Here is a 25,683-nt window from a genome sequence, read left to right as displayed (position 1 = left end):
ATGTCGTCTGTTTAATCAAATAACCAATGAACTGACGATACAAATCCGAAATATTATATTTGTGGATTGTTCTCCATCCATCCCTGATTCGGAATATACTATCTTCATAGTCATGGCATGTTTGGTTCAGGTTATTGACGAGAGAAAAACGTGATTGCTGCTGACAGACATGATAGGCTACATGATTGTCTAGATAGCTAATGACAGATAACATCAATATGGCAAGTTAACAAGCTAACTTTTCAGGGGATAAACTAGATAGTCTATATTTGCTTGCCATCAATAGTGATGTGACAGTAGTCTGACTGACAACTTTACCAAGACCAGGACTTGCTGATGTTAAGCTATATGGGTCTGTGTATCTCACATTCTTTGGTTATTTGACTCAAAAGACGACTTGGGAAAACGAAAAATGGCTCGATTCTTGTTATTGGTTTCTGAATTTGAAAAACTAAAATCAGAAATTGACCTGTTTTTATTCAATTAATACATTTTCATTTTTTGTTTTGTTCATACCCGGATTGTACATACCTCCTCATAGAATATTCACTGGGCTTGAGGGGTGTGTTTACAGCCTAGGATGGCAGACAAAAGAATGGATTAGACTGTGTGAGTGTGACAGGAAGATTAAAATTCTCATGTTAGCTCATATGCAGAACTTATCATGAAGTTAGCGTGTGTGTGTTTGTGTGGTCCAAACTGTTTAGCGTACAGTTAAGGTGTTGGATTGAAAGTCGCTGTATCCGTGTTTGAGTCCCGGTTGAGGCTACCCCCCAAATTCACAACAATATACTTCAATGGTTGGTTTAATTAAACCTCCTCTTTAACTGCCCCTAATTTACAATTATTTTCTACAACTTCTGAGACCGTTGGAGAGGATCAGCTTGAGCAAAGTGATGTTAGAATCACTGATCTACAAATAGTATTCACTCTCAAATAATAGGCTTTATGGGATTAAGATTCACCTCCCCTGGCATAGGTGATCCGCCCACCAAACACACATGCACGACCAGACATTGATTGATTGGAGACAGCTTGTTTCAATTAAATAACATTTCCTAGTGGTGGAAATGCTGGAAATGCTTTTCATGCTGGAAATACCGTTAAAAACTAAGTGCCAAAAAAGCTACCAAAAAGCATAATTGTTGTGTATGTACAGGATACCCCTGTGCTGTACACTTTTTAATCCAAAAATGGCAGTAATGTGCTACTACCTCTACTGAAAGTTGAAAGATGTGACTTTGGTGGAGTTAGCTGGTTCAAAGTGTAACATGAGCATAAAGCCCATTTTCCAGCTGTTTCTTGGCTCAGAGTAAAACAAAGTAAAACACACCATTCCCAGTCCTAATTTCAATGCAATAAACCTGGCTCATTTAACGTTTCTAGTTTTAATGTCACATGGACAAGTACAGTGAAATGCCGTTCCTGCAAGCTCTAAGCCCAACATGCAGTAAACAATATCAAAGTAGTAGTAAAAATAGCATAAGGTAGAACAAACACACAGAAGAAATAAAAATAAGAAATAAGAAGAACACAAGAAGTAAGTAAGCTATATACAGGGTCAGCTCCAATACCATATTTACATTGTGCAGGGATAGTGGAGTGATAGAGGTAGATACAGTGCCTTATGAAAGTATTTATACCCCTTGACATTTTCAGCCTTATTTTTAAATTAATGAAATTGCTTTTTTCTCTCATCAATCTACACACAATACCCCATAATGACAAAGAAAAACAGAAATATCAAATTTACATAAGTATTCAGACTCTATACTCAGTACTTTGTTGAAGCACCTTTGGTGGCGATTACAGAATCAAGTCTTCTTGGGTATGACACTACTTGGCACACCTGTATTTGGGGAGTTTATCCCATTCTTCTCTGCAGATCCTCTCAAGCTCTGTCAGGTTGGATGGGAAGTGTCGCTGCACAGCTATTTTCAAGTCTCTCCAGAGATGTTCGATCGGCTTCAAGTCCGGGCTCTGGCTGGGCCACTCAAAAACCTTCAGAGACTTGTCCCGAAGCCGAACCTGCGCTGTCTTGGCTCTGTGCTTAGGGTTGTTGTCCTGTTGGAAGGTGAACCTTCAACCCCAGTCTGAGGTCCTGAGTGCGCTGGAGCTGGTTTTCATCAAAGATCTCTCTGTAGTTTGCTCCGTTCATCTTTGCCTCGATCCTGAATAGTCTCCCAGTTCCTGCCATTGAGAAACATCCTCACAGCATGATTCTGCCACCACCATGCTTCTACGTAGGGATGGGGCCAGGTGTTCTCCAGACGTGATGCTTGGCATTGAGGCCAAAGAGTTCAATCTTGGTTTCATTACACCAGAGAATCTTGTTTTTCATTGTCTGAGAGTCTTTAGGTGCCTTCTGGCAAACTCCAAGCGGGCTGTCATGTGCCTTTCACTGAGGAGTGGCTTCTGTCTGTCCACAAGTTGGAGAATAAATTGGAGAATAGTTTGCCTCACTATGTCTCTGCCTCTACTTACACCTGCGCAGTGTAATATTTCCGTTGCTGATAATCTACTTAATGATGGATTTCCGGACACAGATTGAGCCTAGTCCTAGACTAAAAAGCTAAATCAATGGAGATTATTAATTGAAAGTGCTTTTTAGTCTAATCTGTGTCAGGGAAACCTGCCCTTAGTGTAGCACAAGTACCCTTTACTTTCATCTAGTTGTTTTCTAGACATCTCCTGGTGCAATTTATATAGTGTTGCATATTGTTGTATCTGTTTTTGCCATTTTAGAGTTGTATTGCTCACTTTTAGAGTATACGTTCCTTGTACTAACATTACATTTAAAATGTTTTCTTGTAGCAATACATTTAAAATATGACTTGTACTATCTACTTTTTTTGTCTCTGTCAGTATGACATGTCGTGGCCCTTTTGAGTACTTCGGTTATCCACAGGTGTCTGATTATCTTTTGATCTTTTTTTTTTTTTTTTTTTTTTTTACCGTTATTTTACCAGGTAAGTTGACTGAGAACACGTTCTCATTTGCAGCAACGACCTGGGGAATAGTTACAGGGGAGAGGAGGGGGATGAATGAGCCAATTGTAAACTTGGCTTTGTGTGGCCTTGTGTGCCCACAATTTTTTACGGGCTTACATTTGAAAACAAAAGGTATGGTTGGATGCATTGAGTTGCACATTCAACAAGTTATATTGGCTACTAGGCTGCATGTCTACATTAGGAGTAAATAACTGCAATATAACTACAGATGCAGTGATATAATATAATGAAATGTGTGGTTTCAAGCAACTACATTAATTCTCTAGTGCATTTCTTTAATATAATTCATACACTACATCAGGCCAGAAATTATGCAAACAGACACGCACCAGGGTCTGTTTTTTCCTGTCTCACCATAAACGTTCACCATTGACCACACACCCTTCTTTTAATGATCTTCAAAATACATTTTGGGGCAGATAAAGGATCAGTTTTGCTTTTACTATATTGTTGTGACAAGGGAGACCTGGTCAGAGATCCTCAATCTGCCCTCAGGCTTTGAGAATGCATGCCTACATGCCTGCATGCCATACCTTTTATGTGTAAGTGCACCTGGTCATCTGTTTTGTTGGTCATGCATGTAGGTTTGTAGCCTGGCTGACGCGACCCACGTTACCACACAAAGAGGAAGAGCTATGACTCACTGGTCTGGACAGAAGACCGTTTGTTAGTACAATATTCGCTCAGAAATTGTACAGACTCATTGATTGGTTCTGTCAACATTGTTGTTTGGATTTGAAAATTCAACAGTTATAATGGGAGGTGGTGCTTAGGGGCTGTGTGTGACTGTGCCTGTGGGTGTTTGAGGGAGAAAGACACTGAGGAAAACCAACCAGTAAAAGCACAGCCCCCATTCATTATCAAAGCATCTTGCCGACAACATCAAAACAGCCTTTCCAGGCTCTGAAGCCAGGAGGACTTTGAGTTTAGGTGTTAGCCAGACTAGTAGGTTCGGGCCTTTGGCTATAGATCTCTTTCACTTTACTCCATAATCATAAAGAGCTGCAGCAAACCTCTCACATTAGACCTCTTTCGAAAAGGCCCAGTGGGACACAATTTATTTAGGTTGTAATATATTGTGTATGGTTGCAAGAGGCCTACAGGATTAACCTGCAGTTGAGGCTACTGCAAACCAGTCTCAAAGAACAAAGGTTCTGTAGTAGGCCATTCTTTAATGGAAGGTGGTAGCACATTACTGCCATCTAGTTGACGAAAATGTGTACGAAACACTGTTATTATTTACATACATTATTTATTTATTTTTGACTTGGCAGATTAATTATGTAACTTCAACCCAGCTCAGATTTAAGATTGGATACTTTATTGTACATACAGTAACAACACATACAGGTAACTGCCAAAAGAATGGAAACACTTGAGTAAATGAGGGATACAAAGTGTATTGAAAGCAAGTGCTTCCATACAAGTGTGGTTTCTGAGTTAATTAAGCAATTAACATCTCATCATGCTTAGGGTCATGTAAAGATAAATTATGTCGAGGCCATCATTTTGGATTCCATGGCTATGCCCCCATAGGATGACAATGCCCCCAGCCACAGGGTGCAAGTGGTCACTGCATGGTTTGGTGAGCATGAAAATGATGTAAACCATATGCCATGGCTGTCTCAGTCACCAAATCTCAACCCAGTTGAACACTTATGGGAGATTCTGGAGCAGTGCCTGAGACAGCATTTTCCACCACTATCAACAAAACACCACATTATGGAATTTATTGGGGAAGAATGGTGTCTCATCCCTCCAATAGAGTTCCAGATACTTGTAGAATCTATGCCAAGGTCCATTAAAGCTGTTCTGACTCGTGGTGGCCCAACACCCTATTAAGACACTTTTTGTTGTTTTTTCCTTTCTTTTGGCAGTTACTTGTATACTCTTGGAAAAAAGGTGTTATCTAGAACTTAAAAAGGTTATTGGGCTGTCCCCATAGGCGAACACTTTGAAGAACTTTTTGGTTAGAGGTAGAACATATTGGGTTGCAGGTATAACCCTTACCACAGAGGGTTCTACATGGAACCCAAAAGGGTTCTACCAGGAACTAAAAAGGGTTATCCTATGGGGATAGCTGAAGAGCCCTTTTGGAAACCTTTTTTTAAGAGTGTACATAAGTATAATAACACAGCCTGAATCATATTTTAACACTTCATCCAAAATGCTTTAAAAGGTTATTTGAGGAACCATTAAAGGGGTTTCTTTGAAGAACTTATAGAGGTTCCCCCACAGTTTCAATTTGAAGAACCCCTAAAAGGTCTTCCAGGAACATTTTTCTTTTTAGAGTGTACATTACGAGAAGTAGGCCAATTGTCTTAGCAATAGTCTTGTTCATAACTGAAGAGTGTAGCTTACATCTGACTGTCAGTGAGCAGGAAAGGATGTTTGTGAAGTATACCCATACCAATAAAAATTCTAATTTTATCTTACTGTAACTACATGAAGTTCATGATGATCTGCTCAGATGCCATACTGTGCCCTTCTCATGTGGGAACATTCAGAACACACACACACACACACACATCAGCACAAATTGGATATTGTTGCATGTGTAAGCAATAACTAAGTTAGCTATGCATTGTGCCAGATAGTAACTGCAATTGATTATTACTCAGTCAATGAGCACCATCAGCCAGCCAGAACATCTAGCTAAGTCAGCTACAGAAAGTAATGGAGAAATCTCACCTTTCTTCAGCTAGTAGCTCTGGCCGGGCAGCATCATCTTGTAGCATGTTGAGGGACTAACTTACTTCCACTAGCTACTACTAGCTAGCAAGACTATAACCAGTAACCAGATAGAGCTAGCTAGCCAGCCTGCTAGCTAGTCAGTAGCCAGTTTTCTAGCTAGCCAGTTGTAGCCAACTTTATTCAGTTGTTGTTGAGTTTATTCTATTGGCATGCCAAGTTCTGTATCTTAGCCAACCAAAAATGAAAAATGTAATGAAATGTGTTATTTGTTTTCTGTTATTCCATGTCCAGTTTTCACACAATAAAATAGAAAACTAGTCGATTTTCGTTTTGTAAATGCAGAAACCAAAAACGAAAATCTAGGCATTTTCCATTTTTCCACTTTGTCTTTTAAATCAAATAACCAATTAATGGATGATACACAGACCTAAATGACACATGTTGTTTGCTTAGGTATCTAGCTTGCCACATGCCAAATAGATTGGCTACCCTCACATATCATAATTAGAAATGTGCTCTTCAAGAGGTGGTGATATTAAAACCTAATAGTTATAAAACTAATCAATCCCATGAAAACCGCACACAGTTGTAAATGGTTATAGTGGAGTTGGGGGTCTCATTGCCCCCCAGCAGCCACAATATGGGTATTACACCTCAATATATGTGAGTGGTTACTGCCCCAACATCCTGTCAAGCCCATCTTTCTTTCTTTCTTTCTTTCTTTTTTATATTTTTTATTCATTTTATTTTCATCTTTCTTTACATCCACTGTGTGTTTAGCTGGTGTCTGATTGTCCCCCGCTCATGTCAACTGAATGAGATGCAGGAACACCCTGATTGGGCTCATTTCACTTGGATTGTTGGCTACTTAAATATACCAAGGTTTCTCCTGATGCTTCATTGAACCTTGACCCCTAACCCTAACTCTAACTCTAACCCATACGAACCCATATTGGCACTTAGCTAGAGTCCCAACCCTTAATTTACTTGTTCTAAAATGGGCACTCAGGTACATCCGGACCAACACATGAATGAGGTCACGGCTCAATGCCTCCCATGAAGTCAACAGTCATAAAGTCTGGGATAGAATACAGTTGCTGGCAGAGGACATAAACTCATGGCAACAAGTGCTGTGTGGGGGGATGAATGTTTGATTGCGCAGGTAGGGAAGGAGAGGTCCCTTTGAGTTTAAACATGATCCACAGCTATTAGTGGGCACGTGCACAGATAGGGGTCTAGTTGTGCCGAGCATATGCCACTTTGCCTTCCCACTCACCAAGTGCCTTTTTTGGTGGTGGTATATACGGTGCCGTGGTAACGTATTTGGTGGTAATTTTTCTCACACACTGGCATTGGGTGTTGCATAACTTTGTTTATTAAATACATTAAATAAGTATGGAATTGTTGTGTTATTTCTTCACTCAGGTTCCTATTATCTAATATTATGTTTTGATGGAAGATCAAATACATTTTCACAGCACTATATATATATATATATATATACTGTATACTGTATACATATATATATATACAGTTGTGGCCAAAAGTTTTGAGAATGACACAAATATTAATTTTCACAAAGTCTGCTGCCTCAGTTTGTATGATGGCAATTTGCATATACTCCAGAATGTTATGAAGAGTGATCAGATGAATTGCAATTAATTGCAAAGTCCCTCTTTGCCATGCAAAAGAACTGAATCCCCTCCCCAAAAATTCCACTACATTTCAGCCCTGCCACAAAAGGACCAGCTGACATCATGTCAGTAATTCTCTCATTAACACGCACTCTGTCATGCTGATTGAGTTCGAATAACAGACAGGTGCTTGAAATCATTGTTCTTCCTCTGTCAACCATGGTTATCTGCAAGGAAACACATTGCTTTGCACAAAAAGGGCTTCACAGGCAAGGATATTGCTGCCAGTAAGATTGCACCTAAATCAACCATTTATCAGATCATGAAGAACTTCAAGAAGAGCGGTTCAATTGTTGTGAAGAAGTTTTCAGGGCACCCAAGAAAGTCCAGCAAGCGCCAGGACCGTCTCCTAAAGTTGATTCGGCTGCGGGATCGGGGCACCACCAGTACAGAGCTTGCTCAGGAATGGCAGCAGGCAGGTGTGAGTGCATCTGCACGCACAGTGAGGCGAGGAGGCCATCCAGGAGGATGGCCTGGTGTCAAGAAGGGCAGCAAAGAAGCCACTTCTCCCCAGGAAACACATCAGGGACAGACTGATATTCTGCAAAAGGTACAGGGATTGGACTGCTGAGAACTGGGGTAAAGTCATTTTCTCTGATGAATCCCCTTTCAGATTGTTTGGGGCATCCGGAAAAAAGCTTGTCCGGAGAAGACAAGGTGAGCGCTACCATCAGTCCTGTGTCATGCCAACAGTAAAGCATCCTGAGACCATTCATGTGTGGGGTTGCTTCTCAGCCAAGGGAGTGGGCTCACTCACAATTTTTCCTAAGAACACAGCCATGAATAAAGAATGGTACCAACACATCCTCCGAGAGCAACTTCTCCCATCCATCCAGGAACAGTTTGGTGACGAACAATGCCTTTTCCAGCATGATGGAGCACCTTGCCATAAGGCAAAAGTGATAACTAAGTGGCTCGGGGAACAAAACATCGATATTTTGGGTCCATGGCCAGGAAACTCCCCAGACCTTAATCTCATTGAGAACTTGTGGTCAATCCACAAGAGGCGGGTGGACAAACAAAAACCCACAAATGCTGACAAACTCCAAGCATTGATTATGCAAGAATGGGCTGCCATCAGTCAGGATGTGGCCCAGAAGTTAATTGACAGCATGCCAGGGCGGATTGCAGAAGTCTTGAAAAAGACTGCAAATATTGACTCTTTGCATCAACTTCATGTAATTGTCAATAAAAGTCTTTGACACTTATGAAATGCTTGTAATTATACTTTAGTATTCCATAGTAACATCTGACAAAAATATCTAAAGAAACTGAAGCAGCAAACTTTGTGGAAATTAATATTTGTGTCATTCTCAAAACCTTTGGCCACAACTGTATATATATATATACATAAAATGTATACAGTTTTGTCCTTGTTGTTCTGAACCCACTGCCAGCTTGTTTGCGTGATGTCAAGCTTTCAGCACTCCCCTCCCACCCAGTCAGTTGGTTGTGCCTGTTGGTCTGCCCTCTACAGGGGATTGTGCATGTCTGTTGTGTATGTGTAACAGTATAGCTTCCGTCCCTCTCCTCGCCCCGACCCGGGCTCGAATCAGGGAACCTCTGCACACATCAACAACTGACACCCACAAAGCATCGTTACCCATCACGCCTTACAGAGCAAGGGGAAAAACTACTTCAAGGCCTCAGAGCGAGTGACGTCACCGATTGAAACGCTATTAGCGCACACCACCGCTAGTTAGCTAGCCATTTCACATCGGTTACATATGTGTTTGTGCATACTGTGTATGTGAGTTATTAATGTGTGAGTAAGTGCTAACTGGAAGTTGTTTTGGATAAAAGTGTCTAGTATGACCGTATTAGGAACATGAAGAGGAAATAGCAGAGAGAGTTGTTAATTTCAGTGCACTGCGAAATACAACATTTTTCACACCTGCAAGAGGATGTTATTGTAGTCTACACATCCACCTCTGTCAATGTGCAAGAAACCAATAGACACACGCTCCCACTTCCAAATCATAGTACACATTCATGTGAGTGTGATTAATGACACATCCTTGCCATGACACACACACACTATATGGGCACAAGGACTGCAAAGCCTGCAAAGCCTCGCCCAGTGGAGTTGCTCAATCCTGGAAAAGACAGAGAAGAGTCACCAGAAACTCCCTGACAGTAACATGAGTGACAGACGAGCTACACTTAAAGAGACAATAAAGACAAAGACTAACAAGTTAATTACCATGCGTCAATCCAAGACATAATAAAGAATAGAGAATAGACTACCAAGGCAAACAAGTTACAATGAGGCAACACAGATCATAATATATGTTTTAAAACGGTTCTGTGAGGACATGCTATCAGAATGGCTGCTGGTAACATTCCCTGGAGCCTGAAGATGATGACAGGATGATTGACAGCCAGTGGATACTGTGTGGGATGGAGGGCATGACATCATGACATGACATGCGTTTATGTTTTGTCTTGTTTGTGTCTTAAGATAATCGTGAGTGGTGTTCACTTGAAGAATGTTACACACACATAAGCACACTGAATTGGGTGCAATTACGAGTTGCATTCAGTTGAACAATGTTACGCACGCTGATGATATGGTACACTGAATTTCCCTCCACCTCTGCTCTGTGTTGATAATTGCTGTACTAACGCACAAATGGCTATTCATGATTGATGCAGCATTAAGAGTGTGTCAGATAGAGATATGATGGCTTCTTTACTTTTCATTCAGCATGCCAAATTAACTTTAGCCAACTGAGCGTATCAACCATTCATTGTTCCTCAGTCCTAGTGCTGGAGACAGGTGTACAGGCTTTTTTACAGCCCAGGACTAACTTACCTGATTCAACTAATCAACTATTAATCAAACCCTTAATTAGTTGAATCTGGTGTGTTAGTACTGGGTGTTGTGTTATGCCCTGTTGATCTCCAGAACCTGGACTGGGCCTCTAGTGTCTCTAGTAAAAGTAACAGATTCTTATCTCTATCCAGTGAAAGTGGGATTATATTTGACTGTGTAATTTAGTCTTCATACTGCCCTATTTGTTGTACAGTCAGTAACATTGACGGTGAATCCCAAACCAGCCCCTCGCCCCTACCAACTCGTTCAGGGGGCCCACGTTGTCATGTGTTGGTGATGAAACTCTTGAGGGTGACTTACAGAGTGGTGAGGAGATCAATAAACCCATCAATCTCTGGACACACTCATGACTTCTCCACAAACGGGCATGAAATTCAAATGGCATGAAATTCAAATTCCCCTGTTGTTTTACAAGATATAAACCTCAGAAATAGTTCAACATTTCATTTGGGAGGTATTTCATTTGTTTTATGTGTCAAGCCTCAAAATCAGGATCAGCAAAGTGGAGATGTTGTTTCCTACCTTCACCACCTGGGGACGGCTCGTCAGGAAGTCCAGGACCAAATCGCACAGGGCGGGGTCGAGACCCAGGGCCCCAAGGTTAATGATGAGCTTGGAGGGTACTATGGTGTTGAATGCTGAGCTGTAGTCAATGAACAGCATTCTTACATAGGTATTCGTCTTGTCCAGATGGGATACGGCAGTGTGCAGTGAGATGGCGATTGCATCGTCTGTGGACCTATTGGGGAGGTATAAAAATTGCAGTGGGTCTAGGGTGAGGTGGAGGTGATATGATCCTTGACTAGTCTCTCAAAGCACTTCATGATGACAGAAGTGAGTGCTCCGGGGCGATAGTCATTAATTTCAGTTACCTTTACCTTCTTAGGTACAGGAACAATGGTGGCCATCTTGAAGCATGTGTGAACAGCAGACTGGGATAGGGAGATGTGCGCGCACGTGTGTGTGTGTGTGTGTGTGTGTGTGTGTGTGTGTGTGTGTGTGTGTGTGTGTGTGTGTGTGTGTGTGTGTGTGTGTGTGTGTGTGTGTGTGTGTGTGTGTGTGTGTGTGTGTGTGTGTGTGTGTGTGTGTGTGTGTGTGTGTGTGTGTGTGTGGGCGCAAAAAGTGTGCGCAAGTGGAAAAAAAACATGTTGACTCACACTTTTAGTTTTTATTGTCCTAGGCTGCCTAGCTAAAATGCTTGCTCGTTAGCCTACACATCTAGCTACAAATTGAACTTCCATCCTCTCTGGCCAGGGGCATAATGTATGAATTTAATCTTTAGATCAGACTTGCCGTTGAATTCATTGGCCAGTACGGAGAATTAAGTGAAACCACAAGTCCAAATCCCTATCTCCATTCATGGCTAATTTAGGAAAGGGACGATTTTAGCTAGCTAGCTAGCTAGCCACCGGAGAACAACAACACAACGAGATGCAACAATTCATTTATTTTTTTGTAAATTACGTTTGGCTTTTGTAAATGACGGGAAAAGATATGTAAATTACGTTTTGCTTGTGATTGGTGTAAAGCCAAATCCAAACTGTGTTCCCTTGACCCTTTATTTTGATGCGCCAGGACCATTCACAGTTGAGCTCCCTCAGTTTAGCTCAAAGCAGAATGGCTACTATTTAATTAATTTTTTAATCATTCAATGCTACAGGTGGCAACAATGCCATACTCTTTTTAACCAGACAACATCAGATAGATGGCCTACACATACTGAGACAGAGGGGTCGCTGTTTTGCTCCCTCAGATGCTTTCTCCGTTGAGTTTCATTCAGCCTCTTGAGAATTTAAGGAAAACTAGGAAACACAGAGACGAAAGACATATACTGTATATACATATTTTGTCAATTCTTTGAGGAAGCCTGGCTTCCCTTGGCATACATGAATACATGCCACTGTGAGTGACCAACACTTTACACTTTTTTTGTGGCTACAGCTAGAGATGCAAGTGTCATTTGGTTAGCTAACAAGAAATGTGAATTGCTTTGCTAGCTAGTTAGCTATGTTGAATTTCAACAGTTAACATATTTCTTAGTTGTCAATCACATGTATTTGGCATCAATCAAATGGGTGGGCTGGCAGGCAAGTTCCCATTCAGTTGTCAAAACTTGTTGGGACAAGCATGCATTGGCAGGCAAACTGCAGAAGGACGAGCAGGCTTCTATTCCCTATTGTTTCAGTGCAAATTTGACAGCCAACTAGCTTAAAAAGTTTGAGAGGGTTTATCTAATCGTCCCTCATTAGATTTGAGCTTATCTCGCATTGGTTGTTGATCTTGTTGTTATTGATGTATATAGGTAACTGAGGGAGAGAGAGCCTACATTTTCATAGTCGTTTGATCAATAGAACTTTGAAGTTCCCAAATTTAAGAGGACCCATGGTATTTACATATTTGCAGAAATCCATTCAGGTGTATTTGTTGCTTTTGGCGAAGGCAAATGTGTTCTAATGATCTAAAGTCACGCTGTTGATATTGCCTGTAAACACACAGTCCAGGTCAAAGGGAATGATGGCAGGCTTGTGTGGCAAATGGCTTATTTGCACATAGGCCTGCTGTAGCTCTGACACTGCAGGGTCTATTAATTGTCCAAACGCAAGGCCGCTTTCCCACTCTATACTGCTATAAAATATTCACAAAAACGTTATTATATGTCATTCCCAAACATTCTATGAATTTATGAAAATGTGAAAATGACCATTTCTACAATAAGTGCTCGCTTGTCAGAACATGTAAAAAAAAAAAAAAGGTGTCATATTCTTCCTGGGTGTATATGAACAGATTTTGTTAAGGGTTAACACTGGAGCCTGCAGCCTTGCTGGCTTGGTCAAAGTGAGTATTGGAGTTTTCACTCCTTCGGCTTTGGGACACTTATGCACAGGGTTGGGTAGGTTACTTTCTAAATGTAATCCGTTACAGTTACAAGTTACCTGTCCAAAATTGTTATCAGTAACGGAACTTTTGGATTATCCAAACTCAGTAACGTAATCTGATTACATTCCGTTACTTTTAGATTATTTTCCCCTCAAAACTTCTTATGGCTGGGATCCCGTTAACAACAAGTGTATCTTTAAAATGGTATATCATACTTGTATGTCTGAGGAATTTTAATTATGAGATTTCTGTTGTTTTGAATTTGGCGCCCTGCACTTTCACTGGCTGTTGTCATATCGATCCCGTTAACTTCTCTGCGCTACGGATCCCTTTTACGGGATCATTTTCCTAAACAACCGCTGAATTGCAGGGCGCAAAATATTACTAAAAATATTTATAATCATGCAATCACAAGTGAAATATACCAAAACACAGCTTAGCTTGTTGTTAATCCACCTATCGTGTCATATTTTTTAAATATGCTTTACAGCGAAAGAAATCCAAGCTTTTGTGAGTGCTAGAACAGCTAGCCCGAAATTAGCATGGTCACAAAAGTCAGAAAACCAAAAAATGTATCGCTTACCTTTGATAATCTTCGGATGTTCCACTCACGAGACTCCTAGTTACACAATAAATGTTATTTTTGTTCGATAAATATTACTTTTATAACAAAAAAACGCCATTTGGGTTGCGAGTTATGTTCAGAAAACTACAGCCTCGTTCCGGTCCTGAAAGGCAGAAGAAAATTCCCAAACGTATCAGATTCAAGAATATTACTAAAAATATTTATAATCATGCAATCACAAGTGAAATATAGCAAAACACAGCTTAGCTTGTTGTTAATCCACCTATCATGTCAGATTTTGAAAACATGCTTTTCAGCGAAAGCAATCCAAGCTGTTGTGAGTGTATCAATCAATGCTAGAACAGTTAGCCTTATATTAGCTTGGTTAGCTTAGTCACGAAAGTCAGAAAAGCAATAGAATTGATCGCTCACCTTTGATAATGTTCGGATGTTTGCACTCACGAGACTCCCAGTTACACAACAAATGTTATTTTTGTTCGATAAATATTACTTTTATAACAAAAAAAACGCCATTTGGGTTGCGCGTTATGTTCAGAAAACCAAAGCCTCGTTCCGTTCAACGAAAATTCCAAAAAGTATCCGTAATGGTCGTAGAAACATGTCAAATGTTTTTTATAATCAATCCTCAGGTTGTTTTTTAAAACATAATCAATAATATTTAAACCGGACCTTAACCTATTAAATAAGAGAGAAAAAGAAAATGGAGAGCTACCCCTCTCGTGCGCAGGGACTAATCAGAGGACACCCCCATTTTTCAAAATAAAAGCGTGAAACTATGTCTAAAACCTGGTCACAGTCTGAGGAAGCCATTGGAAAAGGAATCTGGTTGATATCCCTTTAAATGGAAGAAAGACGGGCCAGGAAACACAGATTTTTAAAAAAGAAATCACTTCCGGGTTAGATTTTCTCAGGTTTTCGCCTGCAGAATCAGTTTTGTTATACTCACAGACAATATTTTGACAGTTTTGGAAACTTTGGAGTGTTGTCTATCCTAATCTGTAAATTATATGCATATTCTACGATCTGAACCTGAGAAATAGTCTGTTTACCTTGGGAATGTTATTTAAAAAATATAAAAAATCTGACCCCTAGCGTCAAGAGGTTAATCCCACCACAGTGTCCGATTTCAAAAAGCTTTACGACGAAAGCACAACATATTATTATGTTAGGTCAGCACTCATTCACAGAAAAACACAAGCATTTTTCCAGCCAAAGAGAGGAGTCACAAAAAGCAGAAATAGAAATAAAATGAATCACTAACCTTTGATGATCTTCATCAGATGACACTCATAGGACTTCATGTTATACAATACATGTATGTTTTGTTCGATAAAGTTCATATTTATATCCAAAATTCTCAGTTTACATTTACGTTATGTTTAAATTATGGTCAGTAATGTTTTGCCTCCAAAACATCCGATGATTTTGCAGAGAGCCACATCAATTTACAAAAATACTCATAATAAACATTTATAAAAGATACAAGTATTATACATGGAACCTTATAAGATTTCAAAAAAACTTTACGGAAAAAGCACATCATGCTATAATCTGAGTACATCGCTCAGAGCCCAAACAAGCCATGAAGATATCCGTCATGTTGTGGAGTCAACAGATGTCAGAATAGCATTATAAATATTCACTTACCTTTGATGATCTTCATCAGAATGCACTCACAGGAATCGCAGTTCCACAATAAATGTTTGATTTGTTCCACAAAGTCTATCATTTATGTCCAAATACCTCATTTTTGTTTGCGCGTTCAGTACACAATCCAAACTCACGATGCGAGGGCAAGTCCATGCGAAAGTTCAGACGAAAAGTCATATTACAGTTCGTAGAAACATGTCAAACGAAGTATAGAATCAATCTTTAGGATGTTTTTAACATAAATCTTCAATAACGTTCCAGCCGGAGAATTCCTTTGTCTTCAGAAATGCAATGGAACACAAGCTAACTCTCTCACGTGAACGCACGTGGTACGCTCATGGCACTCTGCCAGACTCTGTCATGACTTAAAGAGCCCTCATTCCCCCCTCCTTCACAGTAGAAGCATCAAACAATGTTCTCAAGACTGTTGACATCTAGTGGAAGCCTTAGGAAGTACAATATGACCAATATCCCACTGTATCTTCGATAGGCAATGAGTTGAAAACCTAAAAACCTCAGATTTCCCACTTCCTGGTTGGATTTCCTCAGGTTTTTGCCTGCCATATGAGTTTTGTTATACTCAGAGACATCATTCAAACCGTTTTAGAAACTTCAGAGTTTCTAAAACTAAAACAGTTTTAGAAACTTTATCCAAATATAAAACTAAAACAGTTTTAGAAACTTTATCCAAATATACTAATAATATGCATATTTTAGCAACTGGGCATGAGTAGCAGGCAGTTTACTCTGGGCACCTTATTCATCCAAGCTACTCAATACTGCCCCCAGCCATAAGAAGTTTTAAGAGGCATTAGAAGAAGACAAAAATGTATGTTACCAATTGAACGACATCTATTGCAGGATAAATCAATGTTAAAGTTTACATAACTAGCCATATATACGTAGATGTTATATTTTACTTCATGGGTTGGTATGTAGGTTTTTTCTAACCCATCGCTTTCTACTACATGTAATAATACGATTAAATTATATCTTTACAATAAAAACCAAAGTCTATCAGAATTCCAGTTATTCCAATAAATGTTATACCCCTTGATCTTCAAGAATAGGACTTGGAAATGTGGAAGTATAGATTAGCCAAATTGTTTTACCTGAGCATGACCCCAAAACTAAGGACTTATTAGCCAGCCCTATTCTGTTGTTAATGATTTTGTTGTCATGGAGGACTGATTGGGCTCATTGATTCGAGTTGAAAAATAAATGCTGCGCTCATGGAATGGCAAGCTGTCATCAAGGCAAAGTGTGGCTACTTTGAAGAATCTCTAATATAAAATATATTTTGATTTGTTTAACACTTTTTTGGTCACTACATGATTCCTTATGTGTTATTTCATAGTTTTGATGTCTACTTTATTATGTATAGTCATTAATAGTCATTACTAAAACAATGACTGATAGGCAGCTTAAACTTCTTGAATTCAACCATTATTGGGTTCAAATACACATTTAGATTTGTGAACAGCCATTCACAACAACCACAATCCATCACAAGTCGCAAACAGCTAAATGAGAGAGCAGCAGTGTGATTCACATCAATGAGCTATGTAGATATCAATAATAAGGGATATCCGTATCTCCATAGACTACACCACTGCTGTCATCCTTACCTCCAAGCGTTTATTCAAATTTGATCATCTTTGGATGCCGACAGCAGTCGCACCATTGGAAGACATGGCTTGGACTGTAGCCTACAAAGCCTATTCCTGCTCTTTGCCCGAGACCCATCAACACATTTTGTGTGTCATCATAGTAGTCTCTGACTTGTGGTCAGACTCACTCAGGTGGAACAAATGTAAATGTGCGCCTTTTTTTCTGATTTGAATGTCATTGGGAAAACAGAGAAGTGTCAAAGATTTTTTTCGCAAACATTCTTTCTGAATTTAAAAGTTATCCTCGAAGTAATCATCTAGTTCGTTGCTCCCCAACCCTGTTTATGCATATGGCGAAAGTACGCGTGAACGTACAAATGGAGGGCCGAGGGGGAATGGGGAAGGGACGGGTTTGGAATTCAGCATAATGAACACCTTTAGAACAATGGAGCCTGTTATGAGGAAACAAAACGATTTCAGCTGGTGTCAGGTTCTCAATCATAACCCGAACAGACAAGGTCAACAAGGACCTCAGCCACCCGAGCCACAGCCTGTTTACCCCATTACCATCCAGAAGGCGAGGTCAGTACAGGTACATCAAAGCTGGGAACGAGAGACTGAAAAACAGCTTTTATCTCAAGGCCATCAGACAGTTAAATAGTCACCGCTAGCCAGTCTCCACCCAGTACCGTGCCCTGAACTTTACTCATTGTCAATAGTTGGCTAACACCCTTTACTCAACCCTGCACCTTAGAGGCTGCTGTCCTATGTACATAGTCATGGAACACTGGTCACTTTAATAATCTTTACATACTGTTTTACCCACTTCATATGTATTGTATTCCTGTCAAGGCCTATCCTATTTAACTATTGCTTTACATATACTATTCTATCCTACATATTCTACAGATATACAACATATTCTATCCATATATAGTCCATAATATCTATACATCCCATTATATACATATACATTTATACTTCGGATTCCGAAGTACTTCGGACTTGCTCTTCCTAATATTTCTACATTTCTTAATTACATTTTTAGATTTGCGTGTATTGTTGTATATTGTTAGATATTACTGCATTGTTGGAGCACAAACATTTCTCTACACCCCAACAACATCTGCTAAATATGTGTATGTGACCAATACATTGATTTGATTTGAGACCAGATCAACCAGTCTGAGAAATGAGACGAGAAGAGACCCTGACTGACTGACACATCTCACCTGCTTACACTGAAAGTTAACAACACCACCGCAGACAGACCTACAGACAGACAGACCTACAAACAGACAGACAAAAAGACATGCTGCTTCACTCTAATGACTTGGTCTGACCCTCCAAACACTAGCATAGCTGTAATGTCGAAATTGTTTTAAAATTACAGGGTTTCACCTGTTCCTCAATCTGAGAATCTGGAAAAACTGGATAGAATAGTAATGTTTTGTCTTCTATTGGCAGATTGTCCCAATGAGAAGAGATAAAGAGAATAGATCCCAACTCTAACATGAATGTACAGAACCAGGCCTGACATATACACTGAGTTTACCAAACATTAAGAACACCTGCTCACTTCAATCAGTGTAGATGAAGGGGAGAAGACAGGTTAAAGAAGGATGTTTGAGCCTTGAGACAATTGAGACATGGATTGTGTATGTGCCATTCAGAGGGTGAATGGGCAAGACAAAATATTTAAGTGCCTTTGAACAGGGTATGGTAGCAGGTGCCAGGTGCACCAGATTGCGTCAAGAACTGCAACACTGCTATTTTTCATGCTCAACAGTTTCCTGTGTGTATCAAGAATGGTCCAACACCCAAAGGACAACTGTGGGAAGCATTGGAGTCAACATTGACCAGCATCCTAGTGGAATGCTTTCGACACCTTGTAGAGTCCATGCTCCGACAAATTGAGGCTGTTCTGAGGGAAGGGGGGGGGGGGGGGGGGGGGGGGGGGGGGTCAATATTAGGATTGTGTTCCTAATGTTTGGTATACTCAGTGTATTTAGCTTATTGTTAAAAAACATACCAGTCAAGTACCAGTCAAATGTTTGCCACGCCTACTCATTCAAGGGTTTTTATTTATTGTTACTATTTTCTACATTGTAGAACAATAGTGAAGACATCAAAACTATGAAATAACATGCAGTGGCAAGAACAAGTATGTGAACCCTTTTGGAATTATCGGGATTTCTGCATAAATTGGTCATAAAATTTGATCTGATCTTCATCTAAGTCACAACAACAGACAAACACAGTCTACTTAAACTAATAACACACAAATTATTGTATTTGTCTTGTCTATATTGAATACATAATTTAAACATTCACAGTGTAGGTTGGGGAAAGTATGTGAACCCCTAGGCTAATGACTTCTCCAAAAGCTAATTGGAGTCAGGAGTCAGATAACTTGGAGTACAATCATTGCGACGAGATTGGTGATGTTGGTTAGAGCTGCCCTGACCTATAAAAAACACTCACAAAATTTGAGTTGGCTATTCACAAGAAGCATTGCCTGATGTGAACCATGCCGCAAACAAAGGAGATCTCAGAAGACCCAAGATTGTTGACTTGCATAAAGCTGGAAAGGGTTACAAAAGTATCTCTAAAAGCCTTGATGTTCATCAGTCCACAGTAAGACAAATTGTCTATAAATGGAGAAAGTTCAGCACTGTTGCTACTCTCCCTAGGAGTGGCCGTCCTGCAAAGATGACTGCAAGAGCACAGCGCAGAATGCTCAATGAGGTTAAGAAGAATCCTAGAATGTCAGCTAAAGACTTACAGAAATCTCTGGAACATGATAACATCTCTGTTGACGAGTCTATGATACGTAAACACTAAACAAGAATGTTCATGGGAGGACACAACGGAAGAAGCCACTGCTGTCCAAAAAAAACATTGCTGCACGTCTGAAGTTTGCAAAAGAGCATCTGGATGTTCCACAGTGCTTCTGGCAAAATATTCTGTGGACAGATTAAACTAAAGTTTAGTTGTTTAGAAGGAACACACAACACTATGTGTGGAGAAAAAGAAGGCACAGCACAGCACGCCAACATCAAAATCTCATCCAACTGTAAAGTTATGGTGAAGGGAGCATCATGGTTTGGGGCTGCTTTTGCTGCCTCAGGGCCTGGACAGCTTGCTATCATCAATGGAAAAATGAATTCCCAATTTTTCAAGACATTTTGCAGGAGAATGTAAGGCTACCTGTCCGCCAATTGAAACTCAACAGTAGTTGGGTGATGCAACAGGACAATGACCCAAAACACAGAAGTAAATCAAATACACCTTCTGGAGTGGCCCAGTCAGAGTCCTGACCTCAACCCGATTTAAAATGCTGTGGTGTGACCTCGAGAGCGGTTCACACCAGACATCCTAAGAATTTTTCTGAACTGAAACAGTTTTGTAAAGATGAATGGTCCAAAATTCCTCCTGACCGTTGTGTGGGTCTGATCCGCAACTACAGAAAACGTTTGGTTGAGTTTATTGCTGCCAATTGAGGGTCAACCAGTTATTAAATCCAAGGTCCAACTATACCCTGTGAATGTTTACACTGTGTTCAATAAAGACATGAAAACGTGTAATTGTTTGTGTGTTATTAGTTTAAGCAGATTGTGTTTGTCTATTGTTGTGACTTAGATGAAGATCAGATCAAATTTTATGGCCAATTTATGCAGAAATCCAGGTCATTCCAAAGGGTTCACATACTTTTTTTGCCACTGTATATATGGAATCATGTAGTATCCAAAAAAAGTGTCAAACAAATGAAAATATATTTTATATTTGAGATTCTTCAAAGTAGCCAGCCTTTGCCTTGATGACAGCTTTGCACACTCATGGCATTCTCGCAACCAGTTTAACCTGGAATGCTTTTCCAACAATCTTGAAGGAGTTCCCACATATGCTGAGCACTTGTTGGCTGCTTTTCCTTCACTCTGCGGTCCAACTCATCCCAAACCATCTCAAGTGGGTTGAGGTCGGGTGATTGTGTAGGACAGGTCATCTAATGCAGCACTCCATCACTCTCCTTCTTTGTCAAATAGCCCTTACACAGCCTGGATGTATGTTGGGTCATTGTCCTTTTGAAAAACAAATGATAGTCCCACTAAGCGCAAACCAGACGAGATGGCGTATCGCTGCAGAATGCTGTGGTAGGCATACTGGTTAAGTGTGCATTGAATACTAAATAAATCACTGACAGTGTCACCAGCAAAGCACCCCCACATCATCACACCTCCTCCTCCATGCTTCAAGGTGGGAACCACACATGCAGAGATCATCCATTCACCTACTCTGTGTCTCAAAAAGACACGGCAATTCTCTTATTTTTATTTGTGTTTTTTTCTTCTTTTCAATTCGACCATGAATCATCACGCGGTCGGTCTCCTCTGAACAGTTGATGTTGAGATGGGGTCTGTTACTTGAACTCTGTGAAGCATCATTTATTTGGGCTGCAATCTAAGGTGCAGTTAACTCCAATTAACTTATTCTCTGCAACAGAGGTATCTCTGGGTCTTCCTTTCCTGTGGCGGTCCTCATGAGAGCCAGTTTCATCATAGCGCTTGATGGTTTTTTCGACTGCACTTGAAGGCCTGATGGAGGTCATTTTGCAGGGCTCTGACAGTGCTCCTCCTTGCACAAAGGCGGAGGTAGCGGTCCTGCTGCTGGGTTGTTGCCCTCCTAAGGCCTCCTCCACGTCTCCTGATGTACTGGCCGGTCTCCTGGTAGCGCCTCCATGCTCTGGACACTACGCTGACAGACACAGCTAACCTTCTTGCCACAGCTCGCATTGATGTGCCATCCTGGATGAGCTGCACTACCTGAGCCACTTGTGTGGGTTGTAGACTCCGTCTCATGCTACCACTAGAGTGAAAGCACCGCCAGCATTCAAAAGTGACCAAAACATCAGCCAGGAAGCATAGGAACTGAGAAGTGATCTGTGGTCACCACCTGCAGAACCACTACTTTATTGGGGGTGTCTTGCTAATTGCCTATAATTTCCACCTTTTGTCTATTCCATTTGCACAACAGCATGTGACATTTATTGTCAATCAGTGTTGCTTCCTAGGTGGACAGTTTGATTTCACTGAAGTGTGCTTGACTTGGAGTTACATTGTGTTGTTTAAGTGTTCCCTTTATTTTTTTGAGCAGTGTATATTTTAGCAATTAAATTTTCTTTTGATACTTAAGTATATTTAAAAACCAATACTTTTAGACTTTTACTCAAGTAGTATTTTACTGGGGTACTTTCACTTTTACTTGAGTAATGTTCTATTAAGGTATCTTTACTTTTACTCAAGTATGACAATTGGGTTCATTTCCCACCGCTGGTCCTGGCATTCTGCACAGACAGAGAGCGAGACATTCAGGACTGCTCACTCCGACCCAGTGATGTACTGGGCAGCACGCACTACCATCTGTAGCACCTTTCGGTCAGATGCTGAGCAGTTGCCATACCAAGTGGTGATTCAACAAGTCAGGATTCTCTCAATGGTGCAGCTGTAGAACCTTTTGGGAATCTGAGGTCCCATGCCAAACAATTTCAGCCTCCTGAGGGGGAAGAGGCGTTGTCATGCACTCTTGACGACTGTCTTGGTGTGTTTGGACCATGATTGATCCTGAGTGATGTGCACACCAAGGAACTTGAAGCTCTCGACCTGCTCCACTACAGCCCTGATGATGTGAATGGGGGTTTGCTTGGTCCTCCTTGTAGTCGACGGACAGCTCCTTTGTCTTGCTCACGTTGAGGGAGAGGTTGTAGACCTGACACCCCATTTCTAGGTCTCTGATCTCCTCCCTATAGGCTGTCTCATCGTCGTCAGTGATCAGGCCTACCATCGTTGTGTCTTCGGCAGACTTAATGATGGTGTTGGAGTTGTGAGTGGCCACGCAGTCGTGAGTGAACAGGGAGTACAGGAGGGGACTAAGCATGCACCCCTGAGGGGCCCCCATGTTGAGGGTCAGCGTGGCGGATGTGTTGTTGCCTACCCTCACCACCTTTGGCAGGTTACCAACCCTAACCTCTGAACCCAGCCTCCAGGATGCTCACACCCACATGCAATCCACACACACAAACAAGCATTACCTCAACCCTTTGCTTTCCACTCTACGTATGGTATTGCGTAACAGCATTGGCACTGTAAACAAAGACCGACCCTCCTCTTCTGTAGAAACAGCCACAACAATTGCTGTCTTAACACTATTGTTGTCCCCCTATTTTACCTGTCTGCCAGGATTAGCACAGAGTTTTGGGAAAAAGGTTCCTCTTTCATCCCTCGGTTCCCACCGGCCCTCAGAAGGGGGTAAGATTACAAAAGCATCATCATTTAGGGGGAGGAATATTTCTGTGAAACTCTGCGAGGTGTGAAAGGTATGGGTTACTCTAGAGGCCTGGGCGGTGAGACCTGAGATGGAGATACTGAGACGAACAATGTATTATTCCTTAATATGATATGACTGAGCGCTTCTTTTGTGTACCTCTTTGTTAATATATGCCTGAGTGTTTCTTTTTATATCCACTTCTGGGATGCAATACTATAGTGAATAATGACATGGGGTTTTAGATTAGCATTTTCAGTAACACACACAACACTGTTGATCTGATTCCAGTCATTTGACAGGGAGTCCACAAAATGTTGTAAGCATGTACACAGAAATGACTGACACAATAGGACAATAGTAAAACTTAATAATTCATAGAATGGGACTTATTGATTCTAATGACTTTGGAGAGGAAAACAGGGTTCGATTTACACACTTACTATTTTGGGTGTTCCCTAAAAAAGAGTGGGTTGGACCAACATGAACAGTTATGGGGGTGGCAACAGTAATACTTTCAACACTTCCCACTGAACACAGACATCAATTCAACGTCTATTCTATGGTTCAACGTGGAAACAACATTGATTCAACCAGTTTGTGCCCAGTGGGTTAACACCTCAGACAAAATGAGAAGCCTGAATTAAAACAGTAAGTAATCACATCATGACAGTGATTGGAAATATCATCCACCAAGAGCATCTGTGTTTAATATCATCTATCTATCAACTGTTTCGCAAGTGCAACAAAGAGACACAAAGATACCATGTGTACCATTTCTTCCAAAACATTGTGTTTTCATCACAACCCATTCACAACAGACTACCTGTATGTGTTTTTGAATGTCAAAGCTGATCGATGCCTCTACTGAATGGCACCATGTGCCATATTGAAAAATTGTTGTCTCGATTGAAACTGGTGTTGAAACTGTTGTAGAGATGGTTTAAAATGGCTTCTCATTGTCCTAACCTGTATTCTGACTCTAAAACAGAAATGTGACAGAGACCAAAATATTTTTGTGTGTCTAAATAACCCATATATCCCAGTGAGAGACACAAAACAAGCAGCAGATAGGATCACTGACAGGCCACAGTGTCCAGGAAAGGTCCGTGTTTGTCTGAGAGTCTGTTCACAAAGCCGGAGCGGGACCAGGTATATACAGTACTATACTATACACTATACAGTACGTCTTATGGTTATTCATTATTCATTATGTCATTCACCAGACAGGGTGACAAACTTAATATGACATGACAAATGGGTCTCTAACACAAGAGGCATTGATTAATCTACTGTTACCACGTTTCCATCCACAGTTTTTATGCAGGCAAAGTCATACCGTATCGCAACAGCTGTGACAGAAACAGGAAGTTTCGGTACAATTTTATAAATGCCGATGGATCTTGTAGTGTCGGTAATGTATTTATGCGAGACATGGTGGTGGAAACGCCTTTATGTGCAAATATTGATATAGCAGCCATCACGAGATGATAGGGTGTGTGGTCCTCCAACTATGAAAAATGACTTGTGTCATGCACAAATTAGATGTCCTAACCGACTTGCAAAACTATAGTTTGTTAACAAGAAATGTGTGGAGTGGTTGAAAAACTAGTTTTAATGATTCCAACCTAGGTGTATATAAACTTCCAACTTCAACTGTGTATGCAGGGGCACAACTTAGGTTTTAGAAGTGGGGGGACATAATTATTATACATATTATTTTATCCAGTCGGATGAACACTCCAAAAAAGCACACAGTTGCCTTGTTTTATATCACATTCCAATTATAAAACAAAAATGCAATTTCAGAATATGGGGGGGACATGTCCCCAGTGAAAGTGCCGCCCCTGTATATATGTACATTAGCCAAGTATAAAGTCCTGGGCCAGAACAGGCAGATCAATAGAAATTGTTGTGTGGAGAAAATTATGCCTGTGTGTTTCTTTGTTTCCTGGGCAGGTTAGCGTTTTTCGTCATGAATCTTGTTCTGGAGGCGGCTCTGCAGCTTGTTCACTAGCTGGCACAGCCACATAGTCAAAAAAACTGATTTTAAACCTAACCCTAACATTAACCCTAACCTTAACTACACTGCTAACCCTAATGCCTAACCCTAACATAATTTTTGCTTTCACACTTAATGGGCAAATCGCTCAGTTCTGCCTTCAGGACAAGATTCATGCCAATAAACGTCAACCTGCGTTTCCTGGGAATCGGGGGCAGGTCCAGGGAAAATACTTTTCCTTAGTGGCATGCAAATCAGAACGTGCATAGTGACTCAGCAACCTAACCTGGAAAGAACATTAACCGTACTTAAGCCCTTTATCCCTTTCTCAAATCTACAGTGGAACTACAAATAATACAATGACTCACCCTTACCTCAGAGCTTTGAGTGGCCTCACGATTA

Source organism: Salvelinus fontinalis, chromosome 18 (assembly GCF_029448725.1).
Source record: "Salvelinus fontinalis isolate EN_2023a chromosome 18, ASM2944872v1, whole genome shotgun sequence".
Lineage (NCBI taxonomy): Eukaryota > Metazoa > Chordata > Actinopteri > Salmoniformes > Salmonidae > Salvelinus > Salvelinus fontinalis.
Note: the sequence above shows the minus strand (reverse complement) of the source record.